This window comes from Pipistrellus hanaki (genome assembly GCF_964339955.1).
Source record: "Pipistrellus hanaki genome assembly, chromosome: 17".
Lineage (NCBI taxonomy): Eukaryota > Metazoa > Chordata > Mammalia > Chiroptera > Vespertilionidae > Pipistrellus > Pipistrellus hanaki.
In genome coordinates this window covers 44,793,090-44,818,578 of record NC_140519.1, presented here as the reverse complement: position 1 = coordinate 44,818,578, position 25,489 = coordinate 44,793,090, and the positions used below count along the sequence as shown (strand labels likewise).

Below are 25,489 nucleotides of genomic sequence, written 5' to 3'. Positions count from 1 at the left end.
CAAGTAGTAGGAAGGATTGAAGGAACTGGGATTAATTATATTGGCCTATTGTTTATTTTTATGGAGTCCTTCAAAGTCATTTGGACTTGGCCAAGTGTGCCTTTCCCTAGTACTCTCGGTTTTGGTTAACTGCCATGGCTTTCCCTGCCAAGTGCAATTCCGGCTGTTCTTGGAAACCAGGGGAGGCACGAGAACTCACTCACCACATATCAGTGTGATCAATCCTTTTATAGCCTTTATCGTAATGACACCTACATTGGTACAGTGCTTGTAACGTTTTCAAAATGCTTTTCCATAGGTTATCTCACTACAACCCGATGAGATGGCTAAGGGCTGGTGTGCCGTGCCAGCACAGCCAAGGGTTCGGCAAATCTGAGGGAAGGTGGCGAAGGATGGAGAAAAGACAGACAAAGAGAATAAGCTGGGTCTAGGTGGATCTTCTGTGCCTGGCTGAGGCCACAGAACAGATCCAGATGGCAAGCTGAGCCTTTATTTTATAGACAGAGGTAAACAAGGTAGTGGTCACCATAGTTACAGTGTTCTTGTGAATTTCACTTGTTTTGGCAGCACTTGCTGCACCTCCCAGGAAGGATCTAGGGAGTGTCATAAGGTCAAGCTTAATTATGCTAAGAGGGCTGTGCCCTCTAAGCTGGGGCTTGTTTGTGGCTTTGCCAACAGGTCAGTCTGAGGCTTAACCCTATAACCGCTCCCTATAGGCTGGAGTTCCCATTTGGAGATGACCAAACTAAGGCAGAGAGAAGTGAGTCATCCTGCACATCCATAGGGGAGCTCAGCCTGGAGTCCAGAGTGCCCGCCTCCCATCCAGGGTATTTGTTCCATTGGACCAGGAAAAGCATCTTGTCTGCGAGGTAGACGAGAGCCAATGCTAACATCATGATGGGGAAAAGCCATTGCTAGGGTTCAAGCAGAAAGTCATTCATGAATTAGCCATTTACACTGGGAAAAAAAAAAGTGGATGATATCATTGATGAGGTAGAAAAGGTGCTTTTGGAAATGAGGTGCTGTGATAAGGCCTGAGGAGTGACTTGGAGTCAGCAGCCTTGGGCTGATGTTTTGCCTCTTCCCCTTCATAGTTCTGTGTCTTGTCACGTGATGATTCCTCTGGCCATCTTAGGTCCCCTTCTGAGCAGAGGGTCTACTAATGACCTCCATTGGTGTTATGGGGAAGACATAGAGCCAGACAAATGCAAAACACGTTTGCCATGGGCATTTTTCTCCATATAAGGTCCCTGTATTAATTGGCTGTGACATAATAGCCAAAACCCTGGCACTTCTGCAGGTTGTTTCTCAATGGACTTCACTCCCTATGCTTTAAGGTATGTTTTCCGGTTCCAAGTTTAGCTCTGACCTTGATGACGAGGTGTGTTTACAGTTCACAGATGTGTTTGGATTCCTTGGACCTGGTATTAGAAGAAACCAGAACCTTCTCCCTGAAACCTCCGGCAGCCTGGCTCTCGCTCCCAGACTTCCTTGGGGGATGCGCTGCTGTGGAAAAGTCCCTGAGCTGAGCCGAACCTGGCGAGGAGAGCTATGATCTGACGGACTGAGACTGGGCATCCAAGGCCTGGATTCAGAGCCACCTGTGAGCAGATGCTGAGCCGGGTTCCGAATGTCTCACTGTTGTAAATAAAGCTCCATACACACACACACACGCAGTGTGCAACTGCTAGGTGTTCATACCTTGGGGTTGACGGGGTGCCACCAAATGGCCCACAGACTTGTTGCAAAAATCCACACTCCTACCGAAACTGGTTTGGCTCATTGGATAGAGTGTCGGCCTGTGGACTGAAAGGTCCCAGGTTCGATTCCAGTCAAGGGTATGTACCTTGGTTGAGGGCACACCCTCAGTAGGAGGTGTGCAAGAGGCAGCTGATTGATGATTCTCTCTCATCGATGTTTCTCTCTATCCCTCTCCCTTCCTCTCTGTAAAAAAAATCAATAAAAATATATTAAAAAATTAATAAATTGGTGAAAAGCAACCATTGTAAAATTCTAAAAAAAAAAAAAAAAAGAAAAAATCCACACTCCCATCAGAACCTATAAAAATTCTGTTTCTTTATGACTCCTCCACGCTTGGTATTGTCTGACTTAGACACTTTTGCAGATCTGGTGATGTGAAATGACAGGTCCTTATTGTTTGGATTTGTATTTATGGACCAATTGTGTTTTCACAATTCTGTGTTTTTATTTTATTTTATTAGGTTGTATGTTGTTTTCCTAGGAATTCTCTGTGTGTGTGTGTGTGTGTGTGTGTGTGTGTGTATATATATATATATATATATATATATATATATATCTCCATGTTATATATATGTACGTGAATATATTTGATCAGATATCAGATATTCTGGATTATATGTATTCTTTTGATTACCGGTATATGCTTTTTGCTAGTTTATGGTATCTTTGGGAGAGTGAGAGAAAAGAGAAGGAGAGAGGGAGAAGTTTCCAGCATCTCCTGCTATTCATTTCTAGCTTGTGATTTTATTTTAAGCTTTAAAAAAGCCACTGCTATGCAAGACCCCTTTCTGTTTCTCTGGAGGCCTTTCAGAGGATGTGTTTGAATCCGTGAAGTTTTAACATGTGCCACAATCTACAGACCAGGAGAACACCTGGGTCTCAGGCACAGCACAGCTAGCTCTCCACCAGCTGGGTAACCTGTCCCCCTGTCCCTGTCTGAGTCCCGTGGACAAAAGGCGGGAACAGTACTCCCAGGAGATGCCTTGTTCCCGCGGGGCGGGGGGCTGGAGGGAGTTCTAATGAGTCGTAGTTTCTATAACCAGGTCCTCTCCTTTGGCACCAACCCCGTTATCTTGATTTTCTTCCACGTGAAAAGAAATCACAGCTGTTCCGGTCCCCTCTCAGCATCCCAGCTGACGGAGCATCTTATTTGGAAGGTTCTTGATTTCACTTGTCATTCTCCTTCTCTTTGCTCTGCAGCAGGAGAATGGCGGAGGCCTCCGCGCTGACTGGCTGGGCTCATGTCTGCCTCCTCTGCATGTTCCCCATGTTCCAGGTTCATCCTCAGTGTGAGGGAAGCTGCTGGCTTCCGCTGCTTGGCTGGGCCCATCCCCCCGGGCCAGCGCTGATGGACTGCGGGCCCGCTGAGAGGGAAGCCAGGCTGGCGATGGCTCCCGATCTGAGCAGCGAGGGCTGAGCTGGGGCGAGTCCAGAGCATCCTCCTGGGGGACCCGCTATTCTGGGAAACGTAGGCTCCAGGCAGCTCATTAGCATAATCTCGGGAATTAATGGCTTGATGGATGGTCCATGTTTCCCGGCAGTTTTCTATAAATGATAATGTATTAAAACGAGATGGAATAAAGAAAACATGACACAACATATATTATTTAGGTGTTTGCAGGGGGGAGGCTGACATACAAACACACGATTTATCAGCAGTCTTCATTTTTTCATTTTTTCTTTTTGCACGGTGTTTCGCGCCCCGAGCCTCCAACATGTGAAATTAATTTCATAGCAGGTGATTCTAGACTATTTCACACGGGCCATCTGCCGCTTCTTCATCTACCTTTCTGCTGCTACAATAATTAATCATCGCAGGCGCTGGCTTGGCCCGGGAAAGCCCATTCTGGCTCAGCGCGCTACAAGGCTGAGTAGCATCCGAGGATTTATTTTGAAGAGGGGTGTTTCTATGAAGCAGGTGTGCTCCAGTATTTTTCTTACTCACTTTGATCTGCCCACCCCCGGGGCTCAAAGGCCGGAGGTTGCTTCCAAGAGTGCTAGGTCGCTGTTGCTGAAACGCTGTTGCTGCATATCCTTTCTTTGAAGTGGAAGAAACCAAGTTCAGAGAGGTTGCTCGCATGGTCCAGGGTCACACAGCGAAATGGAAAGAGTTGGGACCAGAGCCCAGGCCTTTCCACGTTTCGTGCTGTGGTCCTTCTGGTTCTTGGTCTGAAGAGGTTCTTCAGTGGCAGGAAAGAAATCTCACCCAAGATAAGAAGAAGGCAGCTGTAGGAATCCTAGGGGAGGCTCCGTGCGGGACATTGGGGACATGTTCCAAGATAATGCTGCAAGTCAGTGATCTGATCACTCCAGAAATCAAAATAGCTCCCTGTGGTAAGGTGGAATCAGTGCTGGAGGAAGCCAAGTCTCTGAGCGGAGGGAGGTCACCGGTCTGCCATGTTTATGTAACAGTGGGAGAGATCTAACACTAGGCCATTTCCTTGACTGAGATGCATTCATCTACTGACATTTATTGATTTACTAGAGGCCCCGTGCACAAAATTTGTGCATGGGGGGTTGTCCCTCAGCACAGCCTGCATCCTCTCCAATCTTGGACCTGGCTCCCAACTTCTTGCTTGCCTGCCTGACTGCCTGATCACCCTCTAACCACTCCCCTGCCAGCCTAATAGATGCCTAACTGCTCCCCTGCAGGCCTGATTGCCCCCAACTGCTCTCCCTTTTCAGGCCTGGTCCCTCCCAACTGCCTGATTGCCCACAATAGCCAACCCCTGCCGGCCATCTTTGACCACATGGATCAGCCATCTTATGTGTTGGAGTGATGGTAAATTTGCATATTACCTCTTTATTATATAGGATATTATTAGTGATACAAACATTGATTGATTGATGATCTGTGCCAGGCATGGGGCTGGGTGCTAGAGACAAGATGGTGCAGTGCCTGCACTCAGGGGACTGATACTTCAGTAGAGGGACATAAAGTGAAAAGTTAAGCAAACATGTCCACGTTAGAGTATCTAGGTGCTCCAAGAAGAAACATACAAGGGGCAGAGGCAGGGATGGCCTGGTGGCATTTTTCCTGGTGTGTGTGGTGTCCCTTCAGACAGGACAGTCCCAGAAGACCCCTGGGGCGGGGAGAGGGACCTGCCTTTGAAACTGGACCCTGGAGGATAAGAACTGAGCAGGTGACCAACAGGGAGTGTCCCAGGCAGTGGGGACTGCAGCACATTGGCGCTGGGCTAGGGTAGCAGATCAGCAGAACCAGAGGGGAGGTGGTGGTGGTGGGGGGAGACTGGCAAAGCAGGGGTTGGAAGAGATAAGTGGGAGGCCCATTGTTCCAGGCCTTTCCTAGGAGTCATGCTGAAGATCTTGGATTTGACTCCAGGGAAGCCGCTGGAGGCCTTTAACACAGAGTCTGGTGTACACTTATTATTCCCGTTTTACAGATGAGGAAACTGAGGTTCAGAGAAACGGTGTAAATTACTGAAGGCCACACAGTGTTCAGTCAGGTGGCTGGACTACGAACCCAGCTCTTTTGAACTCCAGAGTCCAGGCCAGAGGTTGGCAAAAGGTGCCCTCTGGGCCAAGGCCAGCCTACTGTCTGTTTATCCTACCTAATAAAAGAGAAACATGCAAATTGATGGTACCTTTGCTACGCCCATAAACCACGCCCACCAGCCAATCAGGGTGAGTATACAAGTTAACCCAACCAAGATGGTGGTTAATTTGCATATCCAGGCCAGAGGGAAGACTGAAAACAGGTAGAAAGAAGCCAAGCGCTGCAGAAGAGAGCGAAGCTGTGGAGAAGCAAGCAAGCGGGGCGGGGGAGAAGGGAGGGAAGCAGGCCGGGCGATGGAGACCTCCGCAGGAAGCCCTATTGCAGGAATCTTCCTGCAATGGTGTCTAGTTGTAAATAAAGCCTCATTGGTACACAGCCACGTCCATTTGTTTCCATGTTGCCAATGACCTCTTTCCACTCCAAGAGCAGAACTGAGTGGTGGCAGATACCATATGGTCTGCAGACACTACAACATTCACTGTCTAGCCCTCTAGAGAGAAAGTTTGCTGAGCCCTACACTACCTGTCACCTCGGCAGGGAGGGCTCCTGTCTACCTTGCTCCTGGGGTTTCCCCAAAGTCACCCAGTGGCTGGGCTAGTCAGGGTCCAGTGAGCACCTGCTGGATGAATGGAGAAGGGGAGGTGAGTGTGCAGAACCCAGAAACCAAAGGGTCAGAGTCTGGGTGGACAGGATCAGCATGAGAAAGGAAACACGGGTAGGGGAGGGAGACACAGGCGCTGCTCGGATGCAGCAGGTGCACCAGTGTGACCAGAGGCAGGAGCGGGATGTCACATCGCGGAGACCCCTGGGGATCAATCGAGGAGAGCCTTGAATGCCACCCTCATTAAGCACCGAGACCTTGAAGCGGCTGCGCTAGCCTTCACAGAGGCTCTGGGCGAGACCTGCTTTCCCAGGATGGAGACTGTAATTGGTTATTGATGTCCTATTTGTATGCTAATGCTGCTCAATAAAGTAGCTAAACCATAATTAACGCTCCAGCTTCCTCTAAAAAAAAAAAAAAAAAACACCAAAAGAAGCCTACTGAAAGGTCAATGGATTTCATAGAATAAATTATTAAATAATGGGGAGCAGAGGAAGTTCCGTTTCGGAGCTACCGTCTTTCCAGGTTTTATTAACCGTCATTTATGAAAAGCGCCGACCATGTTTACATTTTGCTTTTGCTGTTTTCCTGCCAGCTCCAGACATTTTTGATGCTGGATTGAGTATGGAGTTAAAAATTACATGGTTGGCCAGACTCTATCTGTTTGGTAATCGAGACGGCATAACCTGTGTGATCTGACTTCTTGTCTTTGCATCAGAGCCGAGTCAGATCGTATGGCAGCACATTGGCGACCTAGTGCTGTGTGGAAACCAGAAATAACACTGTGATGCCAATAACACGAGTTGGTAATAACAAAAATATACTAGGAGCCCCGTGGGTAAAACTCTTATTCCTGTCTTGCAAATTCTGCCAGAGGGAAGAGCTAACTAACTCCTAAGGAATAGGCATGGCAGAAAGATTGCCTATGGACTGCCTGGACTTCAGTTCCAGCTTTACCTCTGAGTAGCTGTAAATCTTGGACTTAGCTCTTCTGGGCCACATTTTACTCAACTAGAAAGTAGGGTCCCGCCTGTGTATGGTTGAGCATGGACCTAGGAATCTGGAGGTCACAGTTCAATTCCTGGTCAGGGTACATGCCCGGTTGCAGGCTCCATCCCCAATAGGGGGGGCGTGCAGGAGCAGCCAATCAATGATTCTCTCTCATCATTGATGTTTATCTTTCTCCCTCTCCCTTCCTCCCTGAAATCAACAACAACAACAACAACAAGAAAATAGGGACATGAGCAATTCTTACTGTATAGACTTTGATGACTAAGGCAATGCTCCCTGCAGGGTCTGGAGCACAGTAAGGGTTCAATGGGTGCTAGGGATTACTATAACTCCATCAAGTTTAAATTGCTCAAGGTCAACGACCCACCATGAGGCCAAATGGATGGGTAAATTTGTGGGCTTTAACTTTTGTCTTTAAATGTCAATCAATTCATTGGTAATTTCCTTAGCCCTGTATTGTGTGTTTGGGGGAGATGCTAAAAGAATATAAGTGGTGGTCATCCAGGCTGTCAACGAATTTGCCATTCTGGGTGAGGGACCAGTGCAGAGACAACACCAGGTACCAGTTAACAGAACTTTATTTGTTCGTTTACTGGACACGACTCTCTATCAGGCACCAGGTTAAGTACTGGTGACAGAAATGAATGAGAAGATTGTGCTGTCTAGTGAGGCCGTAGATGAGAGTTTCCATAAGGGGCAGTAGACTGAATGTTAGAGCTGTTTCCTCAAGGAGGGAAGGAGAACCTCAGCTTTGTGCCTCAGTCCTGGTTTTACTAATGATAGGACTTCAGCCAATGTCTGACCTCATTTTCATATTTTATATATGAGCCTCCGACATAAAAGATATTGGCCACACACAAGGTCTCACTCCCTAAGAAGGCACAGTCCAGACATAGGATCATTGTTCAACAATGAAATGATGGTGAAAGTCACCTAGACATATTAAAATCGCACATAACCCCAGCATCTTAACATCTCAACTCTGACCCTTTAAGAATTATTTTTTCCTTGTCTCCTTTTCCCCCCGTCAGGTTTTCAAGTACAGTTTCAACTGTAATCCCAGTCAAGATACACAAAATGGTTGATGTTTTGCCAGTATTGCTTTAGCGACCCCTACGTTGTTTTGCTTTACTATTTCAAAGTAAATTTCACGCATCATATTTACATGATTTGTAGTGGCTGCCTAATATTGCATGTTACTTCGAGTGAATTATGCTCCTAAAAATTTCCCATTGCCGAATAATAAGTAACTCCACAGTGGACATCTTTGGGTGTAAGCTTACAATACTGATGCTTGATAAAGGCTTATATGTGAGACCTTTCTCTGTCTCTTACAAGATCTGGTACAAATGAGAGAGCAGTGCTAGGGTGAGAAGGCAGAAGAATAAGATATCAGCTATATCAATGTGCTAATATTTCCCCCCCTCCAAATTGAGATTCACATCTCTCCTTGCTCCATGTAGAACGAGACAAGCCTCCCGGAAGGCAGCATGGAGAAAGGGAGTCCAACATACGTATGAAGACTCCTGTTGGGCTTCCTCTCCCAAATGTACCCATCAGCTGAGTCCTCTCCCACTTGGGGCGGCATGAGAGTAGGAAGGATTCTGACTTTCCTAGGGTGTGGAATTGTCCCCAGTAAGAGAATCCAGAAGACTGGGAGACAAATGGTTGCCCTTACAAATGTTTTTGGATTAACCCCCAGATGGGGGATTCATGAGTCAAAGGGTGAACTCAATTTTATGGCATGGTGGCAATTTACTTTCCAAAGAGTCATACCTCTGGATACTTCTACCAACCATTAATGAAGCTGCCCACATTTTAAATTGCCTACATTGAATCAGTACCCGGGCAAGTGTATTTAGCATAATTGGATTCCAATCACAAGCCCACTGAGCACAACTTGTTGACTGATCCCCAGAAGAGCTTGCCAAAGCCCAGCTACCAAATTGGGTATTAACACCCTGACATTGAGAGTGGGAACTGTCTGAGCTAGATCAGGCACTCGTCGGAAAGCATGAAATTACTGATTTTGTTTAAATCTAAGTGCAATTTATCTGTAAGAACAGCACTGAAAGGTGACATTTGTCTTAGCGAGTTTCCCATTCATTTCTGGAGCTCGAGTTCATCAGTCATGCAGCTCAAGTGCATGATACATGCAGATGAATATTTATTATAGATGATGGAGTGTCCCTGGCAACATAATACACTTCATTCACTTGAAAAAGGAATTCAAACAGATCTGTGATAGACTGCTCATGTCACCAGAGGGGACTTGGACCGCCCTTCGGAAGGAATCTGGAGAATCCGCCATTTTCGTGAAGAGATAATCCACTTGGTTAGTGTCCACATGTAAACTGGTTTTAAAACATTATGACTGGTTAAATTTAGGTAAGTAAATTTTATTTGGAAAATAGTTGCTGTCACCAAAATCATTAATGATTGATGAAAAAAATCAAGTCTATACCTAAATCCGGCTGATAGTTTTGAAGTATTATTGGTTGCTTGAATATAACCCATTGTTAGAATCTTTTTAAGTTCATACGTGAAGATACATACCGGTTTGACCTGATTCTGCAGAATTTTTATGTTCTCAAAAAGTATCTTAAAATAAAGCATGCATTTCCAACATTCATTTGGCACTGGAGTTTAAATGGTTCCTTCTTAGGAAATACAAGATCAAAGACAATAAAATGACAGGAAAAAATACACTCAGAGCATCATTTTTTTCTCTCTTTTTAATTTAGAAGTCACTCCTCTTCCCAGGAGAGCTGAGCAGAAAAATCACTAGAAAAAGAGCTTCTTTGTGCCCATTAAGCTACCTTTTGTTTTCTTCTGATGACTGATGGGAATTTCGTTCATTAAAATTGTATGGCTGCCATCTTCTTTCCTCCCACTGCTTGTTTACACATAAAAAATAGATGATTTCCAGGATTCAAACATCATGCTTGCGAAGGCTGCTGGAAACCTTCATGCAGAGAGTCATCTCTGTTTGCAGAACCACCGGGAGTGTCTTAAAAACATACAACAGTGTTTTCAAGTGGCTGTGTTTGTGAAGGTGTAGACAAGACTGGGTATCCGAGGAAAGCCAGCATGACAACAAATTGTCCTCGTCTTGTTTTGACAAAAAAAAAATAAAAAAATAAAAAAATAATTACCTTACTTTTCCAGTCTCCAGACATATGCCTTCCCTATTATGTGCCAAATGGAAGTTACCGAAAACAGAGTGAGTATGGGAAGACTGAAACCAAAAGTATGGCCACTGAAAAATATTAAACTCAGCTTGACCTCCAAGGATGAATGATGATTAGAAAGAGGATATGCATATCTAAATTGCATTCTATCTCTATTACAGTGTAACGACATTACTACACTTGCCGTTTGATAATTCGTCAATGGGAAAATGTGTTCACTTATCTCTGGTTATAAAAACAATCATTGATTAAAAAAGAAAAAAGTCAGTGATTCAGCTCCTCAATGCGGGTCTTGCCAAATTATCAAGGGGAGGGAGAGATCCATAGTACCTTTCTTTCTTTTCTTTCTTCACTTCTCTGCTTCTCTTCCTATCTCCCGAGCAAGTATTCATTGAGCTCCTGCTACATTCTTAACACAGTCTGTACCATTTGCTCACTGGTGATCTTGGCCAAGTCCCTTGAAATCTTGGAGCTTTGGTTTCTCCTCCATAAAAAGGGGAATGAAATGTTCTCAGCTTGACTCCCAAGAGTTGTTGAGAAGTGCAAGAGTCAAAGAATTCTGTAGGCAGTAAAGCACCGTGGAAACATGATGATCTAGGCCCCACTAGGGCAATAGTATTCAGTTATGTATTCATATTCATAGAGGATGCATTGTACACTAGGCACAGGAATGGGTTCAAGGGATGTGACGATGATCAAACATACTCTCTGAGCTTCCCACTTTTCTGTCCAGTGGAGGAGACAGACGTAAAGAGGATAGACAAGAGGACATGGTGTTGGGAAGAAGATCCCATATAATAAAGAAGCATGTGACAAGGTACAGGAGCAGAGATGGTGAAGAGCAACTAAGGGGTTGTCTTTGTCCTGAGACCATGTTGTGTTGTTTTGTCCAGACTCCACCTATATTTCCCTTTATAGAGCCCAAGCCTCTGTATTCCTTATGACGTGGGCCAGCCCAGGAGGGCCCATCTAAAGGATCTTGGTGGATGCTGTGCTTATTATGGTCTGATCTGGGATGAAGGTGGAATTGAGAGCTGCTGATGAATAGTGTGGACATGAGAATGACTCAGGAGGAGGCCAGTTCTCCCCCAGTTGTCCCTTTGGCTGGTGACGTGGGGCCCTTCTGATGGACTGAGTGTGACCTGACGGGCTCTGTTCAGATCATGGACTTACATGGTCCCTGAGAAAGAGGCACCTGTAGCAACTCCTCAAGATTCTCAGCTGGAATTCCTCGGGGCCCCAAGATGCAGACCTTATAGGGAACAAGCAGGAGTAGAGTCTAAAGGACTGACTTTGTGTTGCAGCTTCGACACTATCTATACAATCTAGAGCAAGTGACTTAAACTTTCTAAGCCTCCATTTCTCTCCTGAAAAACGAGAGTGACAATAAAAGCAGCAATCCCATGGGCTCGGCACCTAATAAGCACTTAGCAAAGTGCTTCTGTGGCAGGAATTCCTGTCTCCTGGATTTTGTGAGAATTGGCAAGGGAGAGGAAGAAAAATGGCAACACGGTCTCCATGGGTACCATTTGGGAGGCCGTCCAGCTGGTAGGCCGGCTGCTGCAAATGACACTTCCCTGCAGCTACTTCTGTGCGGTTTCCCCAGCAGGTGTTTCCGGGCTGCACTTGCCAGCCTGAGTGGCCTACAGGTCCTCTTCCCAGCTGGGCAGGCCGACCTGTGCTTCAGTAGCAAATAACCCCCAAATATTTGTGGTTTCTCATCATGCAGGTTTACTTCTTACACATGCTACCTGTTCCCTGGAGGAAGCAGGGGGAAGCTCAGATCGTCACTCAGGGGCCCAGCGGACAGAAGCTCCATGAATCCGGTTCCCATGCATTTCCAGGTGGGAAAAGGGATTATAGTAAACCTTGCATTGGCTCACAAAGCTATACAGATGACTCTCGCCCACATTTCCCTGGACAGAAATGGGCAGGGCAATCCCACATGAATCTGGATGGGGTGGAGAGCTGGAAATATTTGGTGAGCAGCACTGATGATTCCCAGGGCCCTCAACAGACATTTCCCCTTCATCCTTCCTAACGGAACCCTGAATGTATTAGGGTGGCAGTGTGCCAAGCCGTAGGGGACAAATTATGTAATGTAATCATGGCGATGCCATTTCTCTTTGCCAGTGGTTGGTCTAGGCTAAGGGTGAGCATGTGACTCAGCTCTGACGACCACCCTGCTGTGGGCTTCTGGAGGGGTGGGGTGGGGGGTGGGGAGTCTCTCTCACGGATGAAAGAAGACAATGGCACAAGCTAGGAAAGGTTCTCTTGCTCACTCTACTCCCGCGTTTCCCTCCCTGGGATATTGTTATGTAAGGTGGGTGTGATACATGGAGCTGTGGCAGCTGTTCTGTAACCATGAGGGAAAGGCCAAGGGAACTGCCAAGAGGCCGACCTGACGTCCTGGCATGGCTGTGCTGCTAGACCAGACTTGGAACGACTTACCTTCAGACTTCCCATTGTGTAAGACAGCTAAACTTCTATATTAAGTCCCTTAATGTCAAGATGGTGTACCTGCAGCCAACCCAGCTGAACCTCATTCTAACTAGTCGATCTCGGTGTTTTCTCAACTTGCCCAATCATAACAACCACGTGAGGAATTTATTAAAAAGAAATTCCCAGACCCCTCCCTAAGAGATTCCTGGGGAGTAGGTTGAGGGTGGGGCCCAGGAACCTGAATTTTTAACAAGTGCCCTAAGGTGATTCTTATGATTAAACAAGAAGCATGAAAAACACTGAGCCAGATAACATCTGAACTCCCTTACCATTTTAAAGCAGGAGACACTGTCTATAAGGATGCATAGATGCACACCTGGTTTACTTTTAAAGGCTAACAGCAGCAGTATGGAGAGTGTTTTAGAGGAGCCAGGGAGTGGGTGTGGATGGAAGGGGGCTATAGAATAAACCAGACAAGTTCAGGGACTGACAGAGTGAGTTCCAGGCCTATAAAGGCTTCTCTCTGCCTTGAGCAAACGCCTTCCACTCTTCTTGTATTGATACATCTAGGTAACACATCTTTGAAAAACCAGGAGAAACCTCTTTTATAAACCCTTCGGAGGCGTAACTACCCTCAAAGTAGCACACGATCTTGTAACAATCATGTAATCCAATCATATATTTCCCCGCCTTGCTTTCTGCCACCTTAATGTCAACTTCCTTACGTTTCCTATTAATATTCACGACTCCAGGGAGCATGGTTCTTGGTGATGTGGAATTTTGTTCCATTACTTTATAAAGTCCATGAAGGCACATTTGTTTTGCTCAAAGGTATGCAGTGCATGTCACATAGTAGATACTCAAAGACTGTTTAATGCAGGGGTCCTCAAACTTTTTAAAGTGGGGGCCAGATCACGGTCCCTCAGAGAGCTGAAGGGCCGGACTATATGAACTACTAATTCCTACTGTAACACCTCGGCTGCACTCACTGACCAAAAAACCTGGCGGGCCGGATCAGACTCCTCTGCGGGCCGCATGTGGCCCGAGGGCCGTAGTTTGAAGACCCCTGGTTAATGAATAGATGATGCTAGGAGGGGGTGAGGCAATGAGAAAGTGCTCTGTGAGAAAATAAAATTTTGACCTATCGACAGAAGTTAGCTTATTTATTGTAGGACTTCTCAGAGCCCTCAGTGCATTAAAGTAAATTTTGAATTTTCAGGGGAAGTCAGGTTTAGTAGGTAGCATTTCAAAAAAGTATTTGACCTTGGAGGATATTCCCCCCCCCTTTTTTTTTTAGAGAGAGAGAGAGTGGAAGGGAGGGGGAGCGACAGAGAGAAAGAAATATCTAAATATGTAAGTCAGAGAGACACATCAACTGATTGCTTCCCACCAGGGCTGGGGATCCAGCCTGCTGTAACCGAGGGCAGGAATTGAACCCTCACCCCTTCAGTCAATGGGCTGACGTTCTATCCACTGAATCAGACCAGCTAGGGCTGAGAAGAGCTTTTGTGCTGGCAGAATATCACATCGCTAATGTGTACTCAGATTTCTCAGTCTGTACAAGGGAAATATTTTCCCTGCCTACTTCATATTTTGGAGGAGAAAACAAACAAACAAATAAATGAGACTGAGCAGTAGACTAAGCTAGTTGAAGATGGGGTCTGTGGCTTATTTCCTGTGTCCCCAGCACCTGGTTCATTATCTGGCACATGATGGAATTCAACACATTTCTGCTGAGTGAACGAATAAACTCACAGCACCACTCCAGAGTGAGCAGAAGGACATGGAGGGAGTTGGGTCTGAAAAACCAACTACAGGTGACCTAGTAACTTCCTTCAATACTCCAGCCAGTTTAGACTTAGGGCTACATAAGTAAGATCTGCTGCAGGCAGTGAACCTGTGGTACTTGGGAGCAGAGTGAGTCTATAGCAAAGAGTCACAGGGTTAGGCGGCAGGTGCTTACTGGCGTGTCAACCCCTTCTTCCCTGCAAACAGAACCTGATTTTGTTCAGCTTCCTCTGAAGATGTCTCTTTCAGAAGGAAAGGAAGAAAGAAGTAGTGTCTACCATCAACATGGTCTCCTTCTCCTTGTTGGGACTGGTTTAAGTATGTGCCACATGTCTGGCCCACCAGATATAAGGGGAAATCTGCCTGGATGACTGAGAAAGTTTTTTGTTTTTTTTAATCTTAGAAAGAGAAATCAGAGAGGGATGGTTTCCATTCAGTACATTTCCCTTTGCTGACACTGCTGTGTCCACATGGCTATCATTGTGGCCGCCATCTTGTAACTCTAAGTAGAGGTATGGCTAATGGGGAGGAGAGAGTGCGAATAAGGAAAGTGCTGGCACCTTAAAGGTCCATTTAAGTTTTGTATTGAGCAGTCCAGGGGTCTCTGTACCCCAAGCCTTCTATTTTGCAAGATAATAAATGTCTTTGTTATTCCAGCCAGTTAGTTGCATTGGCTATTACTTGTGGTTGGAAGCTTCTGAACAGGTAGAAAACGATGCAAAGGTGAGCAGCTGTGGAACCTATATCCTCAAAGAGCTCACAGCCTAGTTGCAAAGGCAGCTGGGAAATAACAGCACCACAGCATGATGCATGCTTACTATAGGTGTAAGCTAGGGACTTCGGGATGGCACAGGGGAGTGAGCTTGGTGTGCAATGGAGGGTTGTGGAGAGCTTCTGAGAGGAGGTGGCTTTGGGTGGAGTTGCAGATCAGATGGGGCTTGCCATTCGAGTGGAGGAAATAGTGCATTCAAAGGAAGGCAGGGAGAGCGAGAGAGCTTTGTTTGATCAACGTTTGTTTGGTTTGGCACGAATGGGTTGTAAAGGGGGCAGTTGAGATGGTGAGAACGAAGCAGGAGGAAGTAGCCAGATCCTGAAGGACCTTGTGAACCACGCACGAGAGGCAGAGGCATGAGCACAGGAGAACATGGAAGCAGGGAACCCGGTTTTCAGGCAGGTTCATGGAATGCCTGCTGTGTGCCAGGCCCTGAGCTGGGAGCCCGGGGCTGTGTGCCCAACTCTAAGTTCCTGATGCCATCCTGGTCCCGACTGAATGTCCAGTGGCTTGACTGGAGTCTGGCATCCAGGAGACACACATGGCTGTTGACTGAGTGAACAAGAAAAACAGCATCCTTACTTGTGGGGACTTTACTGAATGGGGGGAGGGGGTAAGAATTGAACAAGAAATGGGATGAATTGTTGAATACAGTTCTAATGAGTATAAATTACAATATATTTGGGTGCTCTGGAAAAATTATATGGGGATCTAGTAGAGCCAAGACAGGCTATCCCAAGAAAGGGCCCAGTAAGCATTCTTGACCTCAACCTCTGGGCCTCAGTTTCCTCATTTGTAAGCTGAGAATAATTCTTATTTCTAAAGGTTGTGAATGGTTAGAGATAATGTATTATAGTTGAAGTTTCTAGCACATAGTACATAAATATGGTTTTTAAAAAAAATATCTTTATTGCTTTCAGAGAGGAAGAGAGAGGGAGAGAGAGACATCAATGAAGAGAGTCATTGATTGGCTGTCTCTTGCACGCCCCCCCACCAGGGATCTAGCTCACAACCCAGGCATGTGTCCTTGACCAGAATTGAACCTGGGACCCTTCAGTCCACAGGCTGAGGTTCTATCCACTGAGAAAAATAATACAGTTAAGTTCTCAGGAAGGTCAGTTGGCCACTCTATGGGCAATACTACATATTGGAACTCGCTTATTAATTTGCGTATTAATTTGCCTTCACTCAACTCTAAGTCATGGCATTTGGGTAACACAGTTGGTTTCTTGCTGCTCATTCCCCGACAGTGTGGGGAAAGTAAGGTATTATTGCCTTTCATAATGGAAAAAAAACCACCTCCTTTCTGAATTTGATTGATATTAGAATCATTCCCTCCTTAGTCCCTGGCAAAAAAATGAGCCAGCAACTAAATGTTTTGTGTCGTACAGTCAAAAAGTGGATTAATGGATTAAAAACGACCACTTAAGAAGAATGGAGAAAACTCAATTTCAGAGGAGCAGATGCAGAGGTGGGTGGGGAAGGGCCTGTGGTTTCTATTGCTTCTTTTTCAATCCAGGCAACTCGGGGGCTTTCTGAAGGCTTCCCAGGGGCCAAGCTGGGGGAAGGGAAGGCTGCAGAGCATGAGGCTACCTTATACCAAGACCTTTCGGTAAATGGTCTCTTCTAGACTCAGCCTAAGGTTTCTCAGTGTTCGGAATCCCAGTCCGCAGGACCTGAACAGGACGGAGTGAGGCTCCTAGGCGTGCCTGGAGTGCCCCTTATGGGTGAACATTCAGAAAACCCTGGCTCGCTGCCCCTGTATTAAGGGCTTGTTATGAGTGCTTACTACCTAGAAGGTGACAGCTAACTGAGTTGAAAGCTGAGACAATGAATATGTTTTTAATATCACTCTCCACTGTGCCGGATGCTTTATAGGACACTAGTTTGACACCTGCAGAGCAACACTATAGTATAGGCCTGGTCCCCATGTACACATGGGGAAACGGAGGCCCAACCAGGGTAGCCACATTATTCAAGGCGATAAATCTAGAAAGTGATAAAGCTGGGATTTAACCTACTCCTCCCCTCTTTTTTTGCCCTAGAAACGTGAGTGAAGAGAAGAAGTGTGGGCATTTTTCTCACCATGTAATATGCATGCAACCATGTCTAGACTTGTGCAATATTATTTCTATGAATTCACTAGACTATACACACCATGTGGGTGGATGGTGGTGTCTGTGTTTACGCTGCCTCCAGCTGTATTCTCGGCACCCTGCATGGCACCTAGCACACAGGAGGCTGTCCATCAAAGGTGCTGACTAATGAAGAAATGAATGTCTTAGCTTTTGATTTCAAGGAATCACTGACTCCCAACAAAGCTATCCAGCTGGGAGGCCTGTAGAAATAGAGACACTGAGCATGACAGGGGCCTTGGAGCATGACAGCCAATCCTGGTCCACTGCCTGAATCTTCCCATGACTCATTTCGGGCCTTCGTTTCTCAGATAACCCCGGGCAGGAAGTGACAGATGTTCTAGACATCTGGGCCATGGTGATCACGCAGATCTTACGGAAAGTATTTGGCTGAGCCAAAATAAGCATCTCTTAAAAATCGATCAGTTGATTTGTTAGTGAAGACACTGAGTCACAGAGGGCAGGGTGGAGAAAGATGGCATCTCTCATGGCCTGTCTGACCCGTTGGGCGAGTGAATGGCAGCCAGGGCGCTGGCTCACTGAGGTCTCTCGTTGGGTCTCATTGGCCCAAGGATTCCAGGATTGGAGACTATGAGAAATGGAAGAGTCAATACCATCCAAACAAAGACCCACCATTGCTCACCTGACCAAAAATAAGGGAAGTGCCATCGGAGATGACCAGAGTCCTTCCTAAACATTTGAACGCACTTAATTCTTATCTTAGTAACACAGCAGCTGCCATGTACTGAGTACCCACGCAGTGAGGACAATCATGGCATCCATTGCATTGAGTTATTGGAAATTGAAAGCATGTACATTGTCTAGTACAGCCAGATCTGCTCCAACATGACATAGGTGCTTCTAAAAATCACTGTGCTATACAAAAACCACACATTCAACCCCACAACGCTTAGGGAAAAAATGAGAGTAGGGTCCTTATTTATAATAAGAACCTAACAAAATGATAGCACATTAAGTGGTTAAGAATAACGTAAATTTGCAACAAATTTGGCACTTTATCTTAGGAAGCCCTCAAGTTTACTTGTGTAAGTGGGCGTCGGAAGGACTGTGGCTTGTGAGTGACTGAGCAGCAGGGAGGAGGGCTATTTGGAATCAGGTGGAAAGTGGTTACACCAGATGCCCTTGGGTGTGGCTCTCACACACACCCGTTTCCCACCCGGGGAGCTGGTAGACATTTGCAGTGTGTTTTGTTTAGCTTGCTTTAGCTGGGCGCACCTAGTGTTTCTCGGAGTTGGAATCTCACATAAGCAAACACGGAATTTGTGTTATGCTCGAATTATTCGCTAATCTATCAGTGGTGCTGGAACAAATTCCTGTTTTAAAATTAATCATTGTAGCAGAACTGGCTCTACAGGATTCATGGCAAATGCACAAGAAATGATAGTTGTAATTGATAATTGTTAAGCACAGTATCTTTCATCCATGCGTTAAACCCAGTAAAGTATAAATAATCCCATTTTGTAGATGAATAAAATGGAGATACATAGAGGTTAAATCACGTGCTCAAGGGCACAGAGCTAAGAAGGGGCTGGAGCTCTGTCCACACTTTTGTGAGTTTCACATACACCCCCATATGGGATAGTATGTTGGTACCAGAGCAAACCAGAAGATGAGTGCATGCATCCAGATCACCATCTTTGCCAGTGCAAGGTATCATTGCATAGCATGGAAATTCACATGACTTCTAAAGACTAGACACATTTCTGAGGCATTTCCAGTCTATGCTGCCACCGCAGGAATAGGTTGATTCTCCCACTTTGGACAATAAGTAGAAAATGTTGAACAACACTGTGACGTCCCATGCTACTTCTTGATGTGGAGAAAATCCCTATCTTTAGTCAAAAGGTGCTTCTCTGGAATGTCCACCAATTTGTCCTTCACTGAGTTTTCTCTTCTCCAGGCTGAACTTGGCAATAAGTAGCATATCCTCTGACAATGTCCCTATAAGTTCTGGGGTCCAGAATTGAGCACAGCATGCTAGACAAACCTTAGCAGACTAACTCACAGAGGATCCTGTTGGGATCTAAGCCTAAGGTAAGATTAACTTTTAGAGCAGATGCCTCACCACTAAATCCCTAGACACTTTGCAGATACATTCTTGACCTGGTCTCTCGTCCCCATTCTGAGGTCAAGCATAAGATTTATATTTATACTTGTTAAACTACTTTCTCATTGGTTTTATCCCATCAAAGTCTATTTCCCACCAACTTTTTATTATGGAAGATTTACAACTTATTGAAAAGTAGAGAGACTAATAGCATAGTGACCCTCATAAACCTATCACCAAAATAAACTTCATCAGTTACAACTCATGGACAAACCTATTTTGTGAAGACTACCTACCATTCACTCACTACATTGCATCTCCCCATCCCCAGTTGTTTTTAAGCAAATCCTAGATATCGAATCAGTTTACCTGCATTTCAGTATGCATCTCTAAACAGTAAAGACTCTTTGTGAAAACATACTTGTAAGATTGTTATCATGTCAAAATAAATTACCAGTGCTTGTTAAGATCATCAAATACCCAGTTCTCAAATTACTTCAATTATGCAAATTAGAATTTAATATGGCTCTATCTTTTAAGTCTTTTTATTTGTAGATTTTCCCTTCATCTATCCTCTCCTCTCCCCTTGAATTGTTGTTGAAGAAACCAGGTTGACTATTGTTTGTTAAATTTCTTAAATTGTGAGTTTTAAAATTATATCCCAGTGGTGTCATTCAACATTACTCTGTCTCTTGCTTTCCCTATAAATTGGATGTAGAATGATCAGATTTGGATTTGATGGTTTTAAATATTTTATTTTATTTTAAATGCACAATGCAGTGGCTTTCAGTACATTTGCAATGCTGTGCGATCATCACCACTCCACATTTCTAGAACTTGTTCATTATCCCAAATAGATGTGGAAATTACTGAGTCACAGGCCAATTGGGAATGCAGACGGGATTTGGTTTCCCTGCACTGTATTTTAAAAATTAAAAAAAGTTTTTAAAATTTTAAAGTCATAAAAAAAACTGGATTTTTCCAGTTCTTTTGAAAAAAACAAATAAGAACATTTAGCTAATCTAGGTGCCCCTTTCACTGAGGGTTGAGTAGCAGTTGCTCCTGCAGCTGGGTGCCTATAGCTGAGCTACAAATTATCCTCAAACTTCAGTGCCATTAAGCAACCATTTCATTAGGCTTAGAGACTTGTGGGTACAGAATTTGAATAGGATGCAGAGGGGATGGCTTGTCTTTGGCCTGCAATATCAGGGACCCAAGTTGGGAAGACTCTCTGTTGGTAACACCAACAGCCAGGGCTGGCAGAGCTATGGCTTGCAGTCTACTTCTAACATGGTGTGGCTCTCAGGCTGGGATGACTGAAAGGTGTGGCTCAGCTGGAAGTCGTGAGGTTTTAAGATCCACTATGTTGTTGTTGTTGTTGTTGTTGTTGTTGTTGTTGTGTGTGTGTGTGTGTGTGGTAGCTTCTAACAGCTGTTGGTACTTGGTTCTTTGGGGTGATTGTCCTAATCCCTGCTCCAGTGATATCCATGTTGGATGCTTCAGTTCTCTGCTACCTACTGTGATAATCAGAGCAGCCCATTTTCCTTCCCCCAGTTGACCTGTGGGAGGAATACTTTGGGGAAACACATCCAAGAGTGGGAGGGCTGGTCCCATGGTTGCATATGTATTTGATTTTTCTCTCTGGACAGCTGCAGCATTTCACACCCACCAGTGGAAGTTCCAAAATCCTTAGGCCACCAACTCCTGGTGTTTCCCAGCTTTATTGACATATAATATTTTTTTTTTCTGATTACTAACGAGTTTGAACACCTCCTCGAATGCCTAATCTTGATATTTTCCTGTACTACAAATTTGCTCTATATAAATATATAAAAAATGGATCTCTGCTTTCTCTTTTAGATTATTGCAGATAATTGGTGTCACACCCTCTCAGTGTGGGACACTTTCAGCATGGCCTCTCTGGTCTTTGTAGCTGTGGGCAGTCCACTATGTCACATCCACAGAAGTGTCTCATTAATATAGACCCTCGATAATTAAATAGTCAGCAGGGATCAATCAATAGATCATCTCTAGTGGCTCAGAAATTAACCTTTCTTCTCTACAACTGTTGTCTTTGGAAAATAAAAATGAATTGTTTTGTCCTTGACATCCACCATCGACCACCCGATTTCTCTACAAATCTTTATAGGAAAATTCTCAAAAGAATTGTGTAGACTCAGTCACCATCTCCTCTCTCCCACACTCTCTCAGCTTATTCCAAGCAGGCTTTGCTCTACACGACTCCAGAAAAACCAGCTTCTATCAACCTTACATGCCTATTGCCAATGAAAGGAACCAATTGGAACCGGCTATGTACTGTATGATTCAAATTGTATGACTTTCCTGAAAAAGCAAAACGATGGAGACAGTAAAAATACCAGGAGGGTTAGGGGAGGGAGAGAGGAAGAAACAGTGCACAGTGATGTTTAGGGCATGACACCAGCCTGTGTGATACATAACAGTGGATAAATGGACAACACTAAGAGGGAACCCTAAGGTAAACCATGGACCTGGAGTAATAGGGCCGTGTCAATGTCGGTTCGTCAATTGGAACGAACATGCCCCACTGGTGGGGGCTGTTGACCATGGGGAGGCTGTGCATGTGTGGGGGCAGCAGGTATCTAAGAAATCTCTGTATCTTTCCCAAAATTCTGTTGTGGACCTTAAACTCCTGCAAAAAGTAAAGAAAAAAATCACGTGGACACTGTGATGACAAAAACGCAAGTTCATTTACACGTCACAGGATTAATTTTTTTTTTCCTTGCCAGCAACCTTCAATAACCTGGCAGTATCAATAAGAGCAAAATTAGGGGGAATTATGTTGAAAAGGGGTTCTCATACCTGGAACACTGGCAAATCACAAAAAATGTAGGCCATCTATGCACTATTGGCACTTTGGACCAAATCTTTGCTGTGGGGCTGTCCCGTGCATAGTAGGATGTTTAGGCTTCTATCCGCCAGGTACTAGTAGCACCCAACCCTCCAAGTTCTAACAATCAGAAATGTCCCCAGATTTTGCCAAATGTCCCCTGGGGAGCAGATGGCCCTAAACTCCAATTGATCACTTGCTAAGTGCCTTCTATTTTTAAACCCATGTGGGGTCCCTACCCTGTGCTGAACAGCACTCAGAATGCTGGAAAACCACTGGTCTCCCTCTAACCACCCCCTCCCACCCCCACACACACTCCCTTTCTTTTCTGTTATAAGAAATCAAGGAGGACTACTTACGGGAAACCATAAAGTCATTCCACCTTGTTTCACCTTAGCTGTGATGATAACACAATCAGATTATCCAGGTATGGTTTGGGGAACTTCAAAGCTGAGCCGGAGGGAGTGGAGGGACAGGAGCTGGGGAGCTGAGGTCTTATCTGTGGCTTCAATGTTCTCACCCTTATCAACACAGAAGGAGGGGACCCTAGGAGACTGCAAGAGGGAGTCAAAGGTCAGGTTGCTTTCGTTTTCCCTTCTGTCTTTAGACTGAAATAAGGAAGGCCCAAAGGAAGGAAAGCCAAGTAGGAAGAATGCAGACAGGGGAATGAGATTCTGGGCAGGTGGGTGAGTGTGGAGGGGACAGTTGTTTCTGACTCTCCCTACACTCACCCGTTATGACCTGGATTGGACACCAGGCTCTGGAACCAGAGAAGCTGAGAGTTAGGAGGTCTTAGCATCAGCTTCACGATCATCATCCAGATACCCTGGGCCTTGACCCCCGAGGACCTTCACTGAGTAGATGAGGAATGGGAGGCAGCTGCCTTGAGAACCTCTGCCCTAGACAATGATGGCCTGTGCACACAGAAGCAACTGCGATGGAAAAGTGAGAACCTACACAGGGAACATTAGTTGAAGTCGAGAGCAAACCATCTGTAGGAACAGGAGGCATCCAAGATGATCATAATAACTGCAAACCCTATATGTCACTCACAACGTGCCAGATGCAATTTGATGCACTTGACATAAATCTTAATTCACTGCATCCTCCCTACAATTCTCTAAGATAGCTACTAACAAGTGCCCATTTTACAGGTGAAGAAATTGAGGTACAGAGATTTTAGTGACTGGCAGCTCGCAGAGCAGATCAGAAGAACTGGGACCTGAACCAAGATTTCCCTGTTCTAACATTTGAGCTTTTAAATACGATGCTACCTGCCACTTGACTAAGGGAACTTGGGCAGCTAAGTGGGTGATAAAATCATGAACTTGGGTATGACCCGAAGGAGGAGCAGGTTTGAGGGAAAAGCCATGAACTTAGCCTTGGAGAGTTTGTCTGCCATGTGTGGGGCACCCAGGAGTTTTGCCTGGAAGTGGGGTAGCACTGCAGCTCTCAGCTCAGCACAGAGGTCGGGAGAGTGGACATCACAGACTGGGTGCCCTGGAGATGGAACTGTGTGCAGTGACAAGACCAGAACCCAAAGAGATCTTGGGGGGGGGGGGGGGAGACACACCAACAGAAAAAGGCAGATAGAAGCAGAACCAGGAAAAGAGAATGAAAAAAAATCCTGCCACGCAGAGAGCGCGCTCTGGGAAGGAAGGGTGAGTAAGTCAGGAAGGTCAGTTCTCTAAGAAAGATCCCGGTCCATCTGACGCCAAAAGCTGTAAAGAATTCCATGAAGATAAGAAATGAAAAGAGGCATTGTTCCTCAGGGGGGTGAATGGGTTGTAAGCCATTTCTCCAGCCTAATGGGAAACTTCTTGAGGTCAAGAGCTACGAGAAACTACACGTGTTTCTAGTGCAGGGGTAGGCGTGCAGAACGCATTGACCAAATACCCGTGGGTTCATGATTGCTCAGGAACGTATCCTTATTGAGACAGTGATTTAATTATTCATAACTTGCCTGCACCTTTTGAGGAGGAGAGATGGTGTTCTGGTCTTACACAGTGTAGGGTAGCCCATAACCACTGGACGTGGCATTGCTGATGCAAGTGATTGGCAGATGCAGCATCTTGGCCCTGTCTTCCTCAACTATAGGGATAAAAATAAAGGCTACTGTGTGTGGAGGACCTACTGTGTGCCCGGCTCTGTACTGGACACTTGACATCTTTAGCTCAAATCCTCACCACCTGGCAAGCTGGGCATTAGTATCTTCCCCCCCCCCCCCCCAGATGAAGCGACTGGGTAGAGAGCTTGTTGCCTAGTCCCGGGCCACACGAGTAGGCAGAGCATTGCCAAGGTCAGTTCTCTAAGAAAGATCCCGGTCCATCTGACGGCAAAGCCCTGAGATGCAAACGTGCCCCCTACTGAGCCCCTTCCCTCAGCCGCCGCTGCTTTAGTCCAGGTGTCACCATTATTTCAGTGGGTTTTGCAAGAGCTTCTTAGCTGTTCTCCACGCTTCTATCAAGCCTCCCTTTCTAGAATCCATTCCCCAAACTCTAGCTGCAGTGTTCATCTAAGTGCAACCTTGCTCACTCCTAAATCCCTTCCGTGGCGCCCTCTTTAGGGCATAACGGACATGACATGCTCTAAGCCTAAGCCCTCAGCATGCAGTGCTAACCTGTCATCTTTGGCTTTTCCAGGCCCTTCTTGGCGATTGCCTCACACTCACCCTTCTGTCCAGCTGAGCCAACCTCCTGTGTGCCCGGGCAGGCGTCCTGCTCTCCTTTTGCATATTCTGTCCCCCAGGGTGGCAGCATTCTGGGTTGACTCACACTTGCTTTTAAGACTTGTTCACCCCCTTCCCTCACAAACATTCCAGACTTCCCAGACCTTATTAGGTGAGGACCCTCTATTTTCCTCCCTGGAGCACCTCAGTGCTCGGTAGAGTTGGGTCGCTCTGCATTCTGCCTGCTGTTTTTTTTTTTTTTCCTTTCCCTTTTTTAAAAATAACTTTATTGTTGAAAGTATTACACAGGACCACCTTTATCCCCCATTCACCTCTTCTAGCCTGCTCCTGTCCGCGCCCCCCCCCCCCCAGTGTCCCCACCAACCCGTTGTCTGTGTCCACGGGTTATACATATATATGTTCACTGGTTTATCTCTTTGGTTTTCTTCTGCTCCTTTTGATGGGCTCTGAGGTCTTGGAGGACAGTGATCACAGATGCTCCCAGCTCAGAGCAGAGCTAAACCCCTGCTTATTAAACAAGTGACTGGTTTTGAGGCCCAGCTGCACCGAGGTGGGAACGCAGGAGAGAGAGGAAGGGAGAGAGGGAGGGAGGGAGGGAGAGAGGCAGGACACAGGGAAGGGCAGGCAGGCAGTTGGGTTGGCTGG

The 25,489-nt window shown here is 45.7% G+C and overlaps 1 long non-coding RNA gene across 4 annotated transcripts in view; it reads right to left on the bottom strand.

Annotated features, from left to right (window-relative positions):
* The window catches only part of LOC311612047, a 531,826-nt gene extending 506,836 nt beyond the window's left edge, over positions 1–24,990 (bottom strand). For all 4 annotated transcript variants that reach the window (XR_014793198.1, XR_014793199.1, XR_014793200.1 and 1 more), the window contains exon 1: positions 24,979–24,990. This is a non-coding gene — a long non-coding RNA (uncharacterized lncRNA). The remainder of the gene's footprint in view (positions 1–24,978) is intronic.
* Between the last annotated feature and the right edge of the window lie 499 nt (positions 24,991–25,489).